General features: G+C 36.8%; 1 long non-coding RNA gene across 1 annotated transcript in view; it reads left to right on the forward strand.

The window, feature by feature from the left end:
• The window catches only part of LOC149083542 (uncharacterized), an 82,693-nt gene that overhangs the window by 60,611 nt on the left and 2,794 nt on the right, over positions 1-19,288 (forward strand). Inside the window, exon 3 of the long non-coding RNA XR_016193017.1 lies at positions 16,105-16,222. This is a non-coding gene — a long non-coding RNA (uncharacterized LOC149083542). The remainder of the gene's footprint in view (positions 1-16,104; positions 16,223-19,288) is intronic.

Raw genomic sequence — 19,288 nt, forward strand, 5'->3', positions numbered from 1 at the left:
TTTAATCACTCTGTCACTCACACATTTAATCACTCGGTCACTCACACATTCAATCACTCGGTCACTCACAGATTCAATCACTCTGTCACTCGCACATTTAATCACTCGGTCACTCACACATTCAATCACTCGGTCACTCACAGATTCAATCACTCTGTCACTCGCACATTTAATCACTCGGTCACTCACACATTCAATCACTCGGTCACTCACACATTCAATCACTCGGTCACTCACAGATTCAATCACTCTGTCACTCGCACATTTAATCACTCGGTCACTCACACATTCAATCACTCGGTCACTCACAGATTCAATCACTCTGTCACTCGCACATTCAATCACTCTGTCACTCGCACATTCAATCACTCTGTCACTCACACATTTAATCACTCGGTCACTCACAGATTCAATCACTCGGTCACTCACAGATTCAATCACTCTGTCACTCGCACATTTAATCACTCGGTCACTCACACATTCAATCACTCGGTTACTCACACATTCAATCACTCGGTCACTTACACATTCAATCACTCGGTCACTCACACATTCAATCACTCGGTCACTCACACATTCAATCACTCGGTCACTCACACATTCAATCACTCTGTCACTCACACATTTAATCACTCGGTCACTCACACATTCAATCACTCGGTCACTCACCGATTCAATCACTCGGTCACTTACACATTCAATCACTCGGTCACTCACACATTCAATCACTCTGTCACTCACACATTCAATCACTCTGTCACTCACACATTCAATCACTCGGTCACTCACAGATTCAATCACTCGGTCACTCACACATTCAATCACTCGGTCACTCACACATTCAATCACTCGGTCACTCACACATTCAATCACTTGGCCATTCACATATTTAATCACTTGGTCACTCACACACTCAATCACTCGGTCACTCACACATTTAATCACTCGGTCACTCATACGGTCAATCACTCGGTCGCTCTTACATACAATCACATGATGACTCATATAGTCAGTCACTCAGTCACTCACTTGGTCACTTATACTGTCAACTATTCAATGACTCACTTGGTCACACATACCGTCAACTATTCACTTACCCACTTGGTTACTCATACTGACGACTATCCAATTACTCACTTGGTCACTCATACCGTCACTCACTTGGTCACTCATACGGTCACTCACTTGGTCACTCATACTGTCAACTATTCAATTGCCCACTTGATCACTCATACTGTCAGCTATTCAATTACTCACTTGGTCACTCATACGGTCACTCACTTGGTCACTCATACTGTCAACTATTCAATTGCCCACTTGATCACTCATACTGTCAGCTATTCAATTACTCACTTGGTCACTCATACGGTCAGTCACTTGGTCATTCTTATGGTCAGTGACTTTAAAAGAGTAAATTGAACGACTCATTGGAGGAATAAATCGTTTTAGAAAACCGCGGCACATTCATAGATCACTTGTTCGACCGGAAGGAATATTTACAGATCACTTTAGTCAACGGTGTTCTACAATCAGGGGCTGCGGGCCACGTCATGGATTTGAAAAAGTACAGCGCGCGGGCCACTTATGTGATCTCGAACAGTGCCGCGAGTCACTTAAGTGACCTGTAAATGTGTCGTGGGCCGCTCAAGTTGTGTGGGACTGTGCCGAGGGCCACTTAAGTGATATCAAACTGCACTACGGGTCACTTACGTGATCTGTAAATTTGCTTCGAGCCATTTTAGTGATTTGTTAATGTACTGGGTACCACTTAAATGATCCGTAAATGTTAAGAGACTGTACCAATATATAGCATTTTCGATAAGTGTGGTCATATTTAAAAACATTTCAATCAATATTTTGGCAATATTTGGCACAGAAGCCAAAAACGTGGCATAAATCGGCGATATGCAGCACAATTGCACGATATCGTACCTCCCAAATAGCGGACGTTGTTAATTGGACGGACGGAAGAAGAAAGCAGAGCACGTGACAGAAAAACTCAGTGTGACAAATAGATGCGTAACATTATTATAGCCTTCCGTCGAAATGAAATGCAGGGCGTGCTGTAAGTCATCTGATCAAATGTTCGTCGTAGAGAGAGGTATGGTTTCAGTACAAGAAATAAGTTGAGATCCGTCTGCTTCTTTGCCCAACAAAGAAAAACTCCCACGTCTCTAAGAAAAATATTAGCTGAGATATTTAAATTCGAAAATCGGAGGAAAGATCAACATAAATGAAGGAAAGAAACATTTTCCGTTAGTTCATGCTGTTCTATTCGAACCCACGCCCCCGAACAGACTGGTACCTTAAACCGCTCGGCCACGCTACCACAGACTCATATTCAGCATTTCATTCTCCTGCAAAGATTGTGCAAGCGATCGAAACCGAATCGTGGGGTGCATCAAAAGAATAAATTTTAAGTAGATCGGACGGCCTTCCGTGTAACCTTTTCCTTTGTCATGGTTGCATAGTCAATTCATTCTAATTCTCGATTATTTGTTTTGATAATTTTTAACAATGTTAACATCAAAGCTTTTGCTCCGAATAGGTCTGAATTTTGCTCATTCTTATTGTGGTGGAACCATTTGTATGAAAATTGTCTCATAGATTGGTTAAACATTGCGGACTCAACATTGCGAGAACTGAGGCACACACAACCGGGAAATAATTAGCTTAAAAGGGATGGGCATTGTCACTCCCAATATTATTTCTTCTTGCATTCCGATTGATTTTTGAACATCACTGCATAGGAAAATACCTTTTAGACAAAAAGTCCGAAGATAATGTTGAACACCTCGTTGGAAAACGAAGCGTCCAAGTTTCCAGTGATGGGAGCTTGATCTCGGTACGACGTCATCAGACGACAAATAAGTGGGCAAACACGAAGTACTAAAAACTTGGCTTAAGAAAAATAAACTAAATATACAAAAGACAAAATACATATGCTTGAAAACAAGAAATATAAATAACTAGCTATAATACCCGGCGTTGCCCGGGTTTTCTTCAATGAGGCTTTTTTTGGATCACGTGATATCTCCCTCTTTCTTTGAGGGACATGCAAACCGTGTCTAAATTAACCAATATGGCGTCTTCATGAAATAAACAAATCTAGATTTAAAGAAACATAGAAACGAATATATATTTTTTTTCTTTTTTAAGGGGTGCTAGGTATTTCGACCCCCCCCCCCCTACCTGAACTTTAAGTTATCCATCTGCCTGTTTCAGCTTTCAAAAATGCTTAATTGAAGCTGTGGAATTTCTTCGATGCACTTTTCACGGGCTCATAACTGATTTTAAAATATCCTAACCCACATGAATTTATGCAAATAAATATCAAAAGAGACAATATGGAGACATTAATTTTCATACTTGAGAAGATATAAATGAAATCAATGATATTGCTCAAATATCCAACTCAAAAGTATAGGTTTGGCTAATTACTTCGTATTTAATCTCCTGGGCTTCGTATATAGCATGATTTGGACAAGACCGACATTTCTGATAATTTTGTTCTCGTAGAAAAGCAATTTTCCATTAACTTAACATTGCATGCATGAGCTCACAAAAACATCTGTCAAAAACCAAATACTTTTTCCAAAAATGTGAAATAAATGTCCTGGTAATGGAATATATTTAGGGCTTCTGCTCTAAAAAACTAATGATGTTTTGAGAATAATTACTGTAATAAACAAATCGTCAATAAAGAGTAGTTTTGCATTGCTTTAGCATTAGAAGTTGTCATGCGATGAATCTGATGACGTCACTCAAACCTTGAAAGCGAAAATTGAAAATCAGGTTTTACGGCCCACCTCATCAATGACGTCATTTATCTCTTCAATGATTCGTTCTTTGTTTCTTCGCCCCTCCCACAACTGATGACGTTGCACGTTCTGCGTATCTCATTCGTTCGATGATGTCATGAAGACGTCATGATGACGTCATGAAGTCCTTACGCTGAAGCTCGAGACTCCATGCTACTCTTTTGAATCGGGGCACTTCATTGAAAAATTGAAAACGTGTGGCACGCCACATAATCAAGTGACCTGTGAAGATGCTGTAGATCACTCGTGAACCACTCAGTGATCTACAAATATGCCGCGAGTGAGTAAAGTCATCAACCCTGACTTCAATGATATTAGATATGTTACCGTTGATGTCAGGCTACCATTCCTGTCGGAAAGGTGATACCTAACTCTTATGGAAATCCTTGCAACAGTCTTCAGAAATAAATGAAAAATTTCACATCATTTTTGTATATAAATTGAAAATTGAGTATTTATTGGTGAAAAAAATATAAACTAGTGTTCACATTTACTATGTGTATCATTGAAGACACTATGCACATACAAAAGACTTTCCAAACTTTCGATCATTTCTACTTTCTCAGCATAAAAGTGTCCAAATCCTGTGTTGGATGTTGTCTTTTTTGGTAATTAAATGTTTCCCCTCCAGAACTGAAACTAATGAATGTCTGATATCATCTAGTGTTATGTGAAGAAATGCCCCAGCTTTCACTTTATCTGGAAAGAAAATGAAAACAGTTGTAAAATACGAGGCAAGCAATTATGATGAAAAAAACGTTCACTAAACAATAAGAATTAATAATACAAATACAAACTCAAAGGCCACAACAGGCAAATTGCCCAAGTGAGGACTGATGCTGATGGCAAATTTATAAATATCGGGAAATTCACAATTTTACTAATTTTCACGAATTTCAATGACTAATTAATTAACTAATTATGATTTTAATTAGCATCAGGATCGTTATGATCAACAAATGACGAGAATTCAAATTTTATGAAAGTTGCTAAATTTCAGCATTTACCAAAGTGCTTGGTGAAAGTCCGAAATGTATTTGCTTACAAGCGTTTTTCGGCCTTTTACCGTAACATATATCTATATAAATTATATAATATTAATATATATATATAAAATTAATAAATAAATATATATGTAAAACTATCGAAACAAGCTACAGTAGACATGGTTATGCCGATATCGTCTTGATGCAGCGCCATCTGTGATTCATTATATTTAAAAAAAAGTGTGAATATATATATATATAAAATATAAATATATATAAATAAACTTTAACGTTGAGACACTGCAACTGCAACAAGTTGCAGTGTGACAGCTCCGGCCCTATTTGTGGTATTGACTTGACTTGACTTTATTATACAGGGTTTTCAGCATATAAGGCTATTCCCGTAGAGAAGATGACTCTTTCTTAGGCTGACCATATCTGCTGAAAAGAAATACGGGAAATAGGGATTCCAAATACGGGACATTGCCAATTATCGCCAAAAATTACGCCAAAAGTATAAAAAGTTGCCAAATTTTGAGAAATTACGTAAAATTCGAATTGGCGGGAAATAAAGCATTACTGTGAATTGCAGTGCATTTAAATGGATTCCACGAAATAAAACGTTCACAAACACAAATATCACTCACTTGGTCACGCATACGGTAAATTATTAAATCACTATCACTTAGGTCACTCGTACATTCAGTTACTCTGTCCCTCATATGGTCACTCACTCACTTGGTCACTCATACGGTAAATTATTCAATCACTATCACTTAGATTACTCGTACATTCAGTTACTCTGTCACTCATATGGTCAATCACTGATCTGTAAATGTGCTTTGCGTCATTTTAGTTATCTGTAAATGTACTACGTACCTCTTAAATGATCATCCAGTGCAAAACACAATTTTTTTGCTAGTTTTATAAAAGGTGGCCAGACGTCCCGGTTTTTAACTAATCACTGTCACGACATCTATTTGTGTCGGTTCTTGTCATCGCGTAATCAAATCATTATTTAAAAATTATTTTTCAATTAATGCTACTATGCTGCTATATATTAAGGATGACCATACGTCTTGTATTTCTCGGAACATCCCGTATTTTCACGTCAATTTGGCCATCCTGTGACTCTTTGGAAGATGTCCCTTTTTTTTTCTACGAAATCTCAATCAACTTTTATTCTTCATTTTGAAATCAAGTATTAAAACTATCTCCCAGGGATGCTCCAGTAGTACTTTGAAAATCCAGGCGATTTACGTGACTTGATTCAGTGTAACGGGTCAGATTGAAACGACACAATTCAATATTTTAATTTTCCTTTCAGTTTTGAACATCATGTTAGCTATTTTGAAGCAAACACTAGTATATTATGATAATTTCTCGCTTAATCGTGCCCCCTACACGTCGGATTCACCCTATTTTCATTTAAAATCGTGGAGAGATATATTAAAGCGGATGCTTGCTCCAGCGTTTCAGTAACTGGATGTTGATCATATTCTATATTAATTTATCTTATGCTACATCATTCACTATTTGCAAGTTATAATTATATATAAAACTGGTTTATATTTGTGTAAACCAGATTTCGTTAATTGAAGGCAACTGACTACGTTCTTATGACGATATTTTCGATAATGGTTTTATAAATTCATTTGGAAGAATGTTTTGCACAAAATCCAAAACTATTTTATTCTTGTTCATGCAAAAAGTAACAAACTTATGACTGGTTTAAATCATCTGCAACAATGGTTTCGAAGGCAACCAACAATTTTCAAACGCGTTTCTCCAAAAGATACATTTTTCGTTAGTTTATTTCACGCGAAACCAAATTACTCAAAAAATATGCAAAATATTCTCATGAAATTATTCAACAACGTCAGCTGTGCAATGAACTAGGATCTTGGACATATGTTCAGATTTTAATATTTCACAGCTGTTTGAATGAAAAAATTTGAATTTTTTGTGAAAATTCACGTATTGTTTCACGAAAACTGCCATATCTCAGAGAATATTTTGTTTATTTTAAAACTTCTATTGCATTGCACAGGTAACAGTCATAAAAACATACGGTATTAAAATCATTTAAACATCAAAACTATATTCACATGTCCGGCGTAAGTACTGGAAATGAGCCAATTTTGAGGACGCAAGTTAGAACATCTCAAAAAGTTTTAGAGATATTTCAGAAATTACACTTAAATCTCTTTATTTCATTTCAAATCCCACTTTCTGTGAAAATGACAGTGGTTTTCATAAAAAGTGTCCCACACGTAGTCAGTTGCTTTAACTATTATTAAAGCATTTGCTTATGATCAAATATTTCAATACACTAACATATTTTGAAAAGAGAAGAAAGATAAGTTCGTGAAGATGGAGACAAACGGCTTGGACCCTTTGAAAGGGTAGGTTTTTTTTAATATTTCCATCCGCGTTTTACTTTCATCCCTACTTTCATTCTGTGTAACATCCATGTTATAAATAACATGGCAAAAAATGCTACATAGGCATGGTATTTTTGGGCGTGACAAAGGTGTGCATTTAGAAATTTTGTAGCAAGTAATAGATAAACAATCGTTTGTCTCTATCTTTGATAGCTTTTCTTCTTGTGAATATTTTTTTCTCTCTTTAAAACAGACTTTTGGACCACTCTGTATCAGTCGGTCATCATGAGAATCAAAGTGGATGTGTTCACATCGGGTTCCCATAAAATAACGGAAATTCAGTCATTGTTTAATAAAAGTTGAAGGTTTCTTCCCTTAAAATAGATATAAAAATGAACAGGACTTGTTTAACGAAAATAGCATCGTTAATTTAATTTCTCTCTCAACTAATTTAGTTCACGTATGTGCGCATTTTAGTTTCTTCTAAGCTAATTACTCCGACTAATTGCACCAACTCCAGTTTTAAACAAGGGTTTTAATATTATTTTGCATGCTACATATATATTTCTTGTGTTTTTTTTTCTTCTTAAATTTCCAAAAATGTGAATAAACAAACCTTGAAGTGAGAAATAGAACAAAACTAAAATTTGCATGATTAACAGCGCGCCATTTCTCACGGGATGAATTATGGATGTCGACATCATCCAGGAAAAGAGACATGGACACTGATGCATGAGAGTACTCCAGAGACCCCTAGAATGTTGATGACGCTCATTTTCTTTGGTTTTTCTTTTTCGGCTTCCCGGAATCATCACGAATGAAGCTGATTTGAATTTCACTATATTATAAGCATGTTTTTTTAAATTAAATTATAGTATATTAATAACAGTGTACCACAAAGTCGTTGGAAAAATCTATCGTCTGGAATTATTACTAAAATATTAAGCTCTAAAATAAGATCGGAATTGTGTTTTATGTAAGTCAAAGCAAAGGGTAAAATAAATATTACTGTTGAATTAATTCACTTCTTATGCTGAATTTTTTATTATTTTACTGGAGTTCTTATTATTCTGTATTGCCCGTATATACATGCTTTTTTATAAACGACCTTTCGAACATTCTTCAGGAAAAATCCGTGTATAACCTATGTGAATGTACATCCCTCCGATACGGTGATTGAGGGAACAGAAGTCACAGTGCTTCACGGTGGACACTAAAATTTCCCATTATTCCCTCACGTGTCCATTATATTTCCACGTGAGTGAGACTACTACTACTACGACTTAAACGAACATGTACCTCGTGCACATTCATCTACGGAATGGAAATTCCGTAGCGAATTCGTCCCGACCTGCAAATCAATTGCCGGGACTGACTGCAAATCAACTGGGCGGAGACGGCTTTTGTTCAAAGTCTGATAACAGAACGGGAGAGAAATAATGTTATTCCTCTCCTTCCGAGGAAGTAAACGATTAGGCTTACAGAAATGACACTTTTATTTCCTCTTGCTTGTATTCTTTTATTATTATTTTTTTGTGTTGAAGTGGAAAATAATTTGTCACTACTACAAGATTGGAAAACAAAAATTCTCCTTTAAAACAGGTGGAAATTTCTAGAAATTTTAGCTGTGGCAGTTGTAATGCGGAAAAATAAATAAAAAAACACTTGAAGGGTTAAGACTGCGTTTTAACTTTACAATCGCAAAGAAAGAATATTTGAACCGAGTAGTTTTTTTTTATTGAAGTCCGTTTATACTTTTAGAAGCCATGATTGATGGCCACTTTATGCTAATTTTGTTACAAGCAACATCAAGTCGGGGCCCCATGTTTACAGGTTTCATTTGGGCGAATATTGCAGTCGAAAACACGGGAGTTTTTTGTTGGCTAAGAAGTGACAGGGCAACAACTTTCTAATTGTAATGAAGAAGACGGGGGGGGGGAACCATTAAAAAAATTTAAATTTTTTTATTTTGTCACACACCGCGTATTCACTCTCACAACTTGTACAGAGTGATTTCTGTACAAATTTTGAGCATTAGGACTCGATTCCCCCTCCCCCCACGTGACTTTATCCGTCTCTTCCCTCCTCCCGCTCTTTGGTATATGCACAAAGTTTCAAAATTCCCGGATTAGAAGTAACACCAATCAAAGGGCTTGAAATTTCGCGCCACCAGAGAGAGAGAGAGAGAGAGCAGACGACTTTTTTTGGTCCTTCTGTTTGTCTCTCCCAGGAGCATAAACGAATTGGTAAGAGCTCCCGGATGTGAAAGATTGCCCAATGACAAGGCTCGAAGTTTCCCGCCAATTCCAGAGACAGAGCTGACGAGCCGGAGAGAAATATTCTACAGCGCAGTCGCGAATTTCCGGCCTCATCAACGACGTTTTTAAGGAAAGGATTTATTAACAGAAAAGGAAAAATTCATTTTTCAGAGTTTATTCGTAAAACTCTGGATAAAATGGATTCTTTCTAAAGAAAATTTTGAAGATAACAGATGGTCTGACGGTGATTTGGGGAATCTTTGCTCGGAAACTGAAGATGCCCGGTCCAAAAAGGGCACCTCAGACACTCTGCACAAGGCAAATAATAAAACATTACAGAAGATGCGTGACCCATATATTTCAGGTTCGCCCTTTTACTGTGTAGGACATTTTATGATGAAGGAAATGAAAAACAACCTCATTTTAATCCGTTAAAAGCCGTTGTGAATGAGCAGGGATGTGTGCATGCGACTTATCAAAGTGTGAATATATGGAGAGCATGGAAAAGTCCAAAGCACAGCTGAATGCGGAGGACATCACAACAAACAGAAATGAAAGAGGAAATTTCGTGTGAAGTGTGAATTTGAAAATTGTGAAAGTACACAACAACCAACCAGAGCATATCAACCTCAAGTTCACGATTAAGTATATAGGACAAAACAATGCATGTATGTGTAGTGTAAACAAAACAAGAAATCATGTACATGTGAGTTTTGCATGGTGAGAGTGAGAAAAAGATGAGCTTATGCAAAACCACTTCTCGCATTTTAATCCGTTAAAAATTGGGTATGAGATAACATTTCCGTCGTGAATAGGGAATTGCTTTTATCCACGAGATCTCGTTATCTCTTTATATTAGATGGAAATCGGTCGTTCCACTTTCAAAGTTCTAATTCAGAAATATGAAAACGTATGCCACGTGACTCCATTATTAAATATCAACATTTTTTCGTGGACTCCGTTGAAATCAGCCATCCGCGATGTAACGTTCTTTATTAAGATGATTATCAGATCACGCATCGATATCAATTGTAAAGCAGGATATTTCTCTCTTTATGGGTCATTCAAGTATTACGTCAGCTTTTATGGAGGGGGGTCGGGTTTGAATGATGCTTACGTCATCAACTACACTTTATTTGTGGGAAAATCTCTTGAAATATTTTTTTTATAAATGTATTTGTGTCCATTTAAATGGTACCATTTTATCGACTCGCCGATTTGACGTATCTCCGCCATTATTAGAATCTATCCTGACACGGAAGTACAGCAGAAACGGTGATTAGATGACCGCATCATACGTTGATACAGCAGGTAGTCTTATGTCATATCTCGAGAGGTTACAGTATCAACCTCTCAATGAGACATGGATATGTGGAAAAAACATGTCGGTGCCATTCAAAATCGGAAAAAAAACAAATAAATATCAAGAAGATTGCAATAAACTCACAGACACTCAAAACCAAATAATTCCCAAAATCAAAATAAGTGATTTGCCCGAAAAAAGAATAAAAAATTACCAAGTTAATCTCGAAAAATCACAGAAAAACACGCAATGTGATATTAAAGAATTAATTATACGGGAAATAACCACACATTTCAGAAAAATAGTTTTCACCCCAAGATGGAACGACTGTAACAAATAATTGCTATTTACAATTTGACAAGAATTCCATAAGCAAAAATTTGTCATTATAAAAATATCGGCTATAGCAAGATTTCACATCAAAACATGATTCCGATTATTATTATGCTAGATTCTTAAATTTCATACAGTAGTTGAGGTGGAAGAGAAAAAAAGTGCAAGGAAACACATAATCTCTCAAATGAAAATGGATCAGATACGACATTAGTCAAAAGAGCACCCAGCATCCATTTCGGCACGGGGGGTAAAACCACATGGGAATAGTGTTTATTTATGACAAGTATCATTTGCTGCAGTATAATTACAGTCAAATTTCGATAAATCGAACGCACAGCGGCCGACAAAAAAACTTCGACTTATCGGAAATTCTGATTTCAGTGTGGGAAAAAGAAAAATAACATAACGCTATTTACAAATATATCGTATTTGTAAAACATGTCATACTATATACTGGAGATGAATAAATTAGAAAGATAAATTATTCTAAAGGAGAAGACACACAGACACTCTTTATGCAGTGAATATGTTTGACTTTGCAATTCAAGTGATCTAATAAGAAAACTTTGCTTATTCATGTTGGAGACAATCTTTTATACGTGCTGGAATTCAGTTCGTGTACGTTGTCTTTTTATGTAAATTATCGATCACACCCCCAGCATCTCACAGTCAATATTGAAAAAGAACAAGTTCAATATTTATTTAAATTTAATTTTTCCACCTCTCTTCTATGGGAAGACCCGGGTTAACCCGCAGTTTATCTTTTGTACTATCTCTGTTTCTCTGGAAAAATGTGTTTAACCCAAATATAAAGGCTACAAGAAGATTAAGTTATTGAAAAATTATATTTTTAGACATATTGCTACCTCTTGTGTTCTATCCATTCCAACTATATTTCTGAATCACTCCAAATTTCTTTCACAGAGGACCACCCCATGACTACACAGTGGCACTTGCATGCCTGCGAATACAGGCAAACCTCGTTAATGAGTCACTCTTGGGAGCGCAAAAATATGACTTTGCAAGCGGAGTAAGACATAGCTGTGCCAGTTCCTGCCTGAGGATAATCGGGACTTCCAAAAAATGACCTGGTAAGCGGAGTGACGCGCTAACCGGGTGACGCACTAACGAGGTTTGACTGTATATAGTTCTGCTTCTGAAGAGAATATTACTACTTTAGAGTGTTCGTGCGCGCACGTGTGTGTCCCCCAACGTATTTTTATTGTCAGAGTTGTGCTTATTACATGATGGTGGTGGCCGTCTTAAGAGTATCTTCGGCCCCCGGGCCAATTGATTTTTCTGAGGCCCTACCAAACAACTTCTCGAAAATTTCAACCAGATATGATTTTTGTGAGGCCCCTCTTCGCTTCAGGCACCTGGGCCCACCCGGGCACGGCCCGGGTGGGCCCATGCCTTAAGACGGCACTGGGTGGTGCAGCTATGTTCTGTCTTTCATATTTTGAAATGAAGATGCTAAATGCTTTAATTTTCCTGTTACGTAAGTATCGTTATGTTGAATGTCTGCCCGCTCTCTACTTAGAGGCGTTTTCAAATGGGAGACCCGCGAGCGCACAATAATCAAGTAATGTAATAGAATTCTTTGCAAGAGGAAACAACGGAAATTAAATCCGGATCATTTTTTTCTATCTCATACATGATAATTTTACAATTTGATGAGGAAACATTTTTGAGAAGTTAAGAATAAAATTCTTGATGCGATTTTGGAAACCAGCTCTTCATAATTGGGCCCGATTCTGTGAATGAAATAACAACGACCGAATAAACAAAAATAATTTGTGTATTTTCCCAACATAAAATATAATAGAATGGACAAAATGCAATTATTGTACCTTCGAATAACAAATGGAATAACAAAATCGAATGTCATTTAATTCATACGGTTCATTGAAATCGTTTCTTCGTTTCCCAATTTGAGAAATTAACATTTTCTCTCGTACAAAGGATATTTGATGTGACGAGACTCGAAACACGATTTCACATCAAATTATTGTGTTGCAACTGAATATTCTGAGTAATTGAACAACTCCCGCAGTGATTTTTTTAGAAGCTAAAAAAAGTAATTTCATTTACTCACAGTTGAAACAAAGGCACATAACATTTAGGAAATGAGCAGGCTTGCGAGACCACAAAAACAATAATTTATACCTGGGCTATAGCTTGTTTAGCCCGCCCGGCCTTCCCCCCCCCCACCCCACCCCACCCACGTATACGGGTCTGATGAATAAATCACACCGAAATGGATTTTCTTGTGAGTGAAACTACATCCCCTAGGCGATTGTTGCTAACATCATCGAAACAGAATTGAGTTAGCTTTACATTGTTTAGACTTCAGAAAACCTGGAAAAGTGAATTTTATTATTCACAGAATACATATAAATAAATGCATCTTGAAAACATCTTGATAGGTCTTATTCATGATCATTAAAAAATATAACAAACTAAAAACTGATGATTTGAATCAACATCGTCTGGAAATATTTATTTATCAAACTTTTATGTCACACAAAACTTGACAATAGACAGAAATACGCGATTGAAGATGCTTTTAAATATCAAATAGGTGTCAGCACATACTTTTTTAAAATGTTCATATGCACGAGACATGTATTGTATATGTTTATTCACGCTTGTATTACTTAAAATGAATTTTTTTGTAGATTCCTTATATGATACAATGTGCTCTATGAAGATGTTCCATATCATGAACACAAGCACGTAAATAGACACACTGAGATTTTTTTATCCTCATCCCAATACATCAAAGAATGACTTTTTCTACGTATTTATTCTGAGATGAGCTCGTTATTTTCATTTTCTTCATATCACGTTTGAACGGAATAATTTAGAGTGATTTCTGCCCAACATCAATGTTTCGGAAAGTGATACAGTCTACATAAATATTGGAATTGAAATTCGAGAACAACCTCATTCATCAAACATTGATCAGCGTAAATGGGGGGCAGCATTAAATGCAGGTAAAACGGTTTTTCAGCGCTGAGATACCATCTCTTAATGGAAAATATTTATTTTAAAACCATTTCTGCTTTTTTTGCAGTGATTTTTTAAACGCATATTTTCTCATTTATGATCATTTTTAACTTTTTAATTATTTTTTATTGTATATTTTGAGTTTAAAGTCATGTTTCGGCATTTTTAGATGCATATTTTTAGAGCATATTTCGCCAATTCTTTAATGCATTTAATCCGGGCTCTAATTATTATTCACACGACTAAAATGTGGCCTCCGGGCCAAGGCATGAAAGCTAAAGTAATGGGAAGAAGCTGATTTTTTCCAGTTAGCCCTAGTACCTATAAAATAACAAGGACATTCATTGGTTTCAATAAAACTGATTCTGCGTGTGTATTTTACATATTTTCAGAAAACATTATTTAAGTGAATCATTGGATTTCTGAATAACGTTAAACAAGCAATTTGCATTTAAAAGCCAATTCCTCTTGCAAGATAGAGCACGATTTGGACAAGAGCGACATTTCTGACAATTTTGTTCTCGTAGAAAAGCAATTTTCCATTAACTTAACACTGCATGCATGAGCTCAGAAAAACATCTGTCAAAAATCAAATACTTTTTCTAAAAATGTCAAATAAATGTCGTGGTAATTAAGAATACTTGAGAGTTTCGCTTCAAAAAACTAATGATGTTTTGAGAAAATTTACTGTAGTAAACAAATCTTCAATAAACAGTAGTTTTGCATTGCTTTAGCATTAGAGGATATCATTCAATGAATCTGATGACGTCACTCAAACCTTGAGAGCGAAAATTGAAAATCAGGTTTTACGGCCCACCTCATCAATGACGTCATTTATCGCTTCAATGATTCGTTCCTAGTTTCTTTGCCCCTCCCACAATTGATGACGTTGCACGTTCTGCGTCTCTTATTCGTTCGATGATGACGTCATGAAGTCCATACGCTGAAGCTCAACACGCCATGCTACCCTTTTGAATCGGGCACTTCATTGATTTGAAAATATGAATGGACACTTACTTGAACGTATTTTATGGTCACAGGATGAAATAAAAGCATGGGACCTCCTGAGTCTCCCTGAAAAATGAATGTTTTTTTTTGTTAATTTTCTTTAAAGGCAATCGAAAAAAGTGAGAATCGAGCGATATTTTGGGAACTATTCCAGACAACTGTATAATCATTCTCATTTACAATAATTCATTATGTATTTAGGATGCGTTCAGTAAGTTGTCAAGTTATGGAGATTCATGTTCACCACCAAACCAGAACATCGCTCCCACTCTGTTCCTAAGAGGGGAAAAAAAAACCCTTGGCAGCGGTGGGATTCGAACCCACGCCCCCGAACAGACTGGTGCCTTAAACCGCTCGGCCACGCTACCACAGACTCATATTCAGCATTTCATTCTCCTACAAAGATTATGCAAGCGATCGAAACCGAATCATGGGGTGCATCAAAAGAATAAATTTTAAGTTGATCGGACGGCCTTCCGTGTAACATTTTCCTTTGTCATGGTTGCATAGTCAATTCATTCTAATTCTCGATTATTTGTTTTGATAATTTTTAACAATGTTAACATCAAAGCTTTTGCTCCGAATAGGTCTGTATTTTGCTCATATTCAGAAATCTGAATTTTGCTCATAACAATATCGCATCGATTTTTCTTTGCGAAACGCTAGTCAAAAACTGGTGTCCGATTTCACTCAAAGAATCACCAGTTGTATTTCTTATTTGACTGGGGTAAATCGAGCCCAGTGTGGTTTCTAAAACTCACTCAACTTCTGGAAACAGACCCTTGGCGCAATGTTTCTTTTGTACTATCTCTGTTTCTCTGTAAAAATGTGTTGAACACACATAGAAGGCTACAAGAAGATTGCGTTAGGGAAAAATGAGATTTTTATCCATATATTGCTACCTCTTGTGTTATATATCTATTACATATCTATTCTTTCAAGTGTTTTCGCACATTACGATAATTTTGTTTTTTATTTTTATTTTACGTTCTCATATAGATAAGATATTCGGAAGGGAGTCGAATACGATGTTGAAAATGCACCAATATTATGATGAATCCAACAGTGAACATCTGAGTCGTTTTTCAACTGTCCGTGAATTGTGAGCTAAAACCGCGTAAGCCTGGTCGATCGATTGTAATGTGTTTATAATTGTAATTATCATAATCTAATTTATGAGTGAGAAAATAATTTCATTCTTTGACTTTAATAATGAATAAAAATTCAGGTAAGCTTCGTGTAAAAGACGGGAAAAACCGGGACACTTTCGCTAAAATAGTCAGGACGGCCAAAAAAAAAACAGAAAAAACCGGCACTGTCCCGGGAAATACGGGACGTATAGTCACCCTACCCTTTCTGGTGAAACGCTTCCCATCTAATGTGGGAGATTTTGAAACAATACTTACATACCCGATTTGGCCGGATCAGCGACTATGTACCTCGTAGGCGATCTCTCTTCCGTGGGAGTGGTACGAGATTTATGACTACTAGATTGCAAATGAAAAAAGAAGACGCCATTCATCTTCCTCTTTTCATTGTCGTCGGAGTTGGGGAAAGGAAAGCCCTATCACCTGCACAAATGGAGCCTGGTCGTCCTTGGCCTGTTCTGTGTCCGTATTTTCCTATAAATTTAATTTCAATTTGATAGAAAGTCTCACCAGCCGCTTTTGACAAAGCAAGATCTTGTTCCATAAGTCAAACAATATAACGTAGACGGCGCGGAAGAAAACTATGAACCAATAAATATTGGATCGTTTTGGAAGTAATTTCTTTCATGACCCACAGATGAAATGTCGATTCGGATTTTTATGACCCCACAGATGAAATGCCGATTCGGATTTTTATGGCGCTAAACAATGAACGTCGATTCGGATTTTTATGACCCAAAGACAAAATGTTGTTCTAACCCCCCTCCCTCGTCAAGCCAAGATTATAGTGTTATTTTGCAAGAAAAAACGTAACCCCACCCCCCCGAGAAAATTCTGTGCACGCCTATGATAAGGACTATCAGATAAATTGACCAGAGTGAGTTTATATGACATCAGAGAGATTGTTTTCTAATTTACGAACACGGAAAAGTTTTTTAGTTTTTTTCCTTAGGTGTGCTTAACATTGTGAGAGTGTTCCAAGAAAACTGAGCTAATATTTGTTCAATAAATACTCATTTGATTAAAAGACAGAGAAAATCGTACCTGATGTCAGAAAATATCCGGAGAAAAGCGCGAAAGTTCTGTTGCAAAGGCGAAAATCAAACATTTGAGGCAATATGTTGTTCGTAACAAGTGGAGTTCCTCAGGGAAGTGTCCTTGGCCCCATACTTTTTTCACTTTTTATCGACAAACTCGATCAGGGTATCGATGGGATTACTAGCAAATTCGCAGATGATGTGAAGCTAATGGGGGTAATCGGAAATGAAAGCGATAGGGAGTTGCTCCAGACCAACTTAAACAAGATTGCAGCATGGGCAAATGAATGGAGCATGACGTTTAGCGTAGATAAGTGCATGGTCGCTCATTTTGGTTCGAACAACCCACGGTTCTCTTACGAGTTGAATGGTGTCACTATCCCGGATGCAACTAGAGTCACCGATTTGGGAATTCTCATTGACGAGCGACTTAAGTTTTCTGAACATTGTTCAGCGGTTGTCAAAAAAGCGAATAGAATGCTTGGTCTCATTTTCAAAAAGGTCTCTTCGCGTTCTCCTAAAGTCATTCTTCCGCTTTTTCGAGGCTTAGTTCGTCCTGGACTGGAGTATGCTGTAAGGTTTTGGAGACCATACCTACAGAGGGACATAGACTTGGTTGAAGGGGTGCAGAGAAGAGCTACGCGTGTCCTTATTGGCACACAGGGCTTGAGTTATGAAGAAAGACTTCATTTTTTGAATATGTTTACATTGGATGAACGCAGGTGTCGAGGAGATATGATCGAAGTGTTCAAAATTTTCAATGGGATGGATAGGATGGACCATGAACTTTTAGTACACCGCCAATCGACTGCTTTTACAAGGGGACACCAGTATCGATTGGTGAGGGACAATGCAAGGTTATGGTGTCGCAGGGAATTTTTCTCCAATAGGGTTGTTAATAAATGGAATAGCTTACCCCCGGAGGTAGTAAATTGTAACACAATTGACACGTTTAAAAAGAAATACGATAAACATGTTGGGGTAAATCGAGAAGCTATCCATTCTTAGAATAAGACAACCATAAGTATTCTTTATGGGCATTGTATAATATTTTATCATGTGTATATATTGTTTGTAATTTGTGTTAATTGCATTTTTAATTGGGTTGATATATTTTTGAAATATATGACATCCATATTTTTATGGGCATCTTTTTGTCAGCCACCTCGTTGGGCATTTTGCCTGTTGTGGCGTTGTATTTGTATTTGTATTTGTATTTGTAATATTCGGAATAACCACGTTTATGTGTATTCAGCTGTTGTGCAAACACAGAATAAATATAAGACACTAACAAAGGATGAACATTCGCGAATGTCAGAATTGCATGAGAGGGGGGCCAGCTGTGAACTGATTAAATCAGAAAAATAATAACATAAAACTGATTCTAGATTCCTATATTCCGCATATACGATTAATTCCAGACTTTCGTACGAATGATCATTGCGCAGCTCGCGTTTATTAGCACACATTCTGCAATCACCTATAAATACATCTCGCTTTCAATCACGCAACCAAATCATTAAAAGACTTGGTGACTCTTTTAAGGACATTGCCGACGATAGATTAAGATATATCACTATACGTTAATAGATAAGCACACGGTTTGCGATGCGGTCGCACTAATAATTCTTTAGTAATTACATCCTCTGGGTATCGTCAGGTCGATAAGGATTCCGACGAAATTCGAGGATTAGTTTTGGGACACCTAAGTTTCTCCTGGCTTGTTTCTCGGGCCGTAAACATCCCCCAAGAGGAGTATGGCGGCTCTTCCAACTTCCAGATACGCCCACCTTCACAGAACATTTTGATATTTCTAGAATACTTTCAGCAGAGTATGTTTGGCCCTTTAATATCAATGTGTGCATTCTGTGCTGCTGACTTGAATTCAAATTATTCAAACTTTGAATAAAAACTTAAAATTTATAATCTTAAAAATATATATATATGATATTTAGTGTGTTTCTTGCAACATGCAAAATTTTCTATCCTTCTCCCCAT

The sequence above is a fragment of the Pholcus phalangioides genome, unplaced genomic scaffold (assembly GCF_987345545.1).
Source record: "Pholcus phalangioides strain wild (caught in Gottingen) unplaced genomic scaffold, Ppha-v1.0 ptg000008l_1, whole genome shotgun sequence".
NCBI classification, from domain to species: domain Eukaryota; kingdom Metazoa; phylum Arthropoda; class Arachnida; order Araneae; family Pholcidae; genus Pholcus; species Pholcus phalangioides.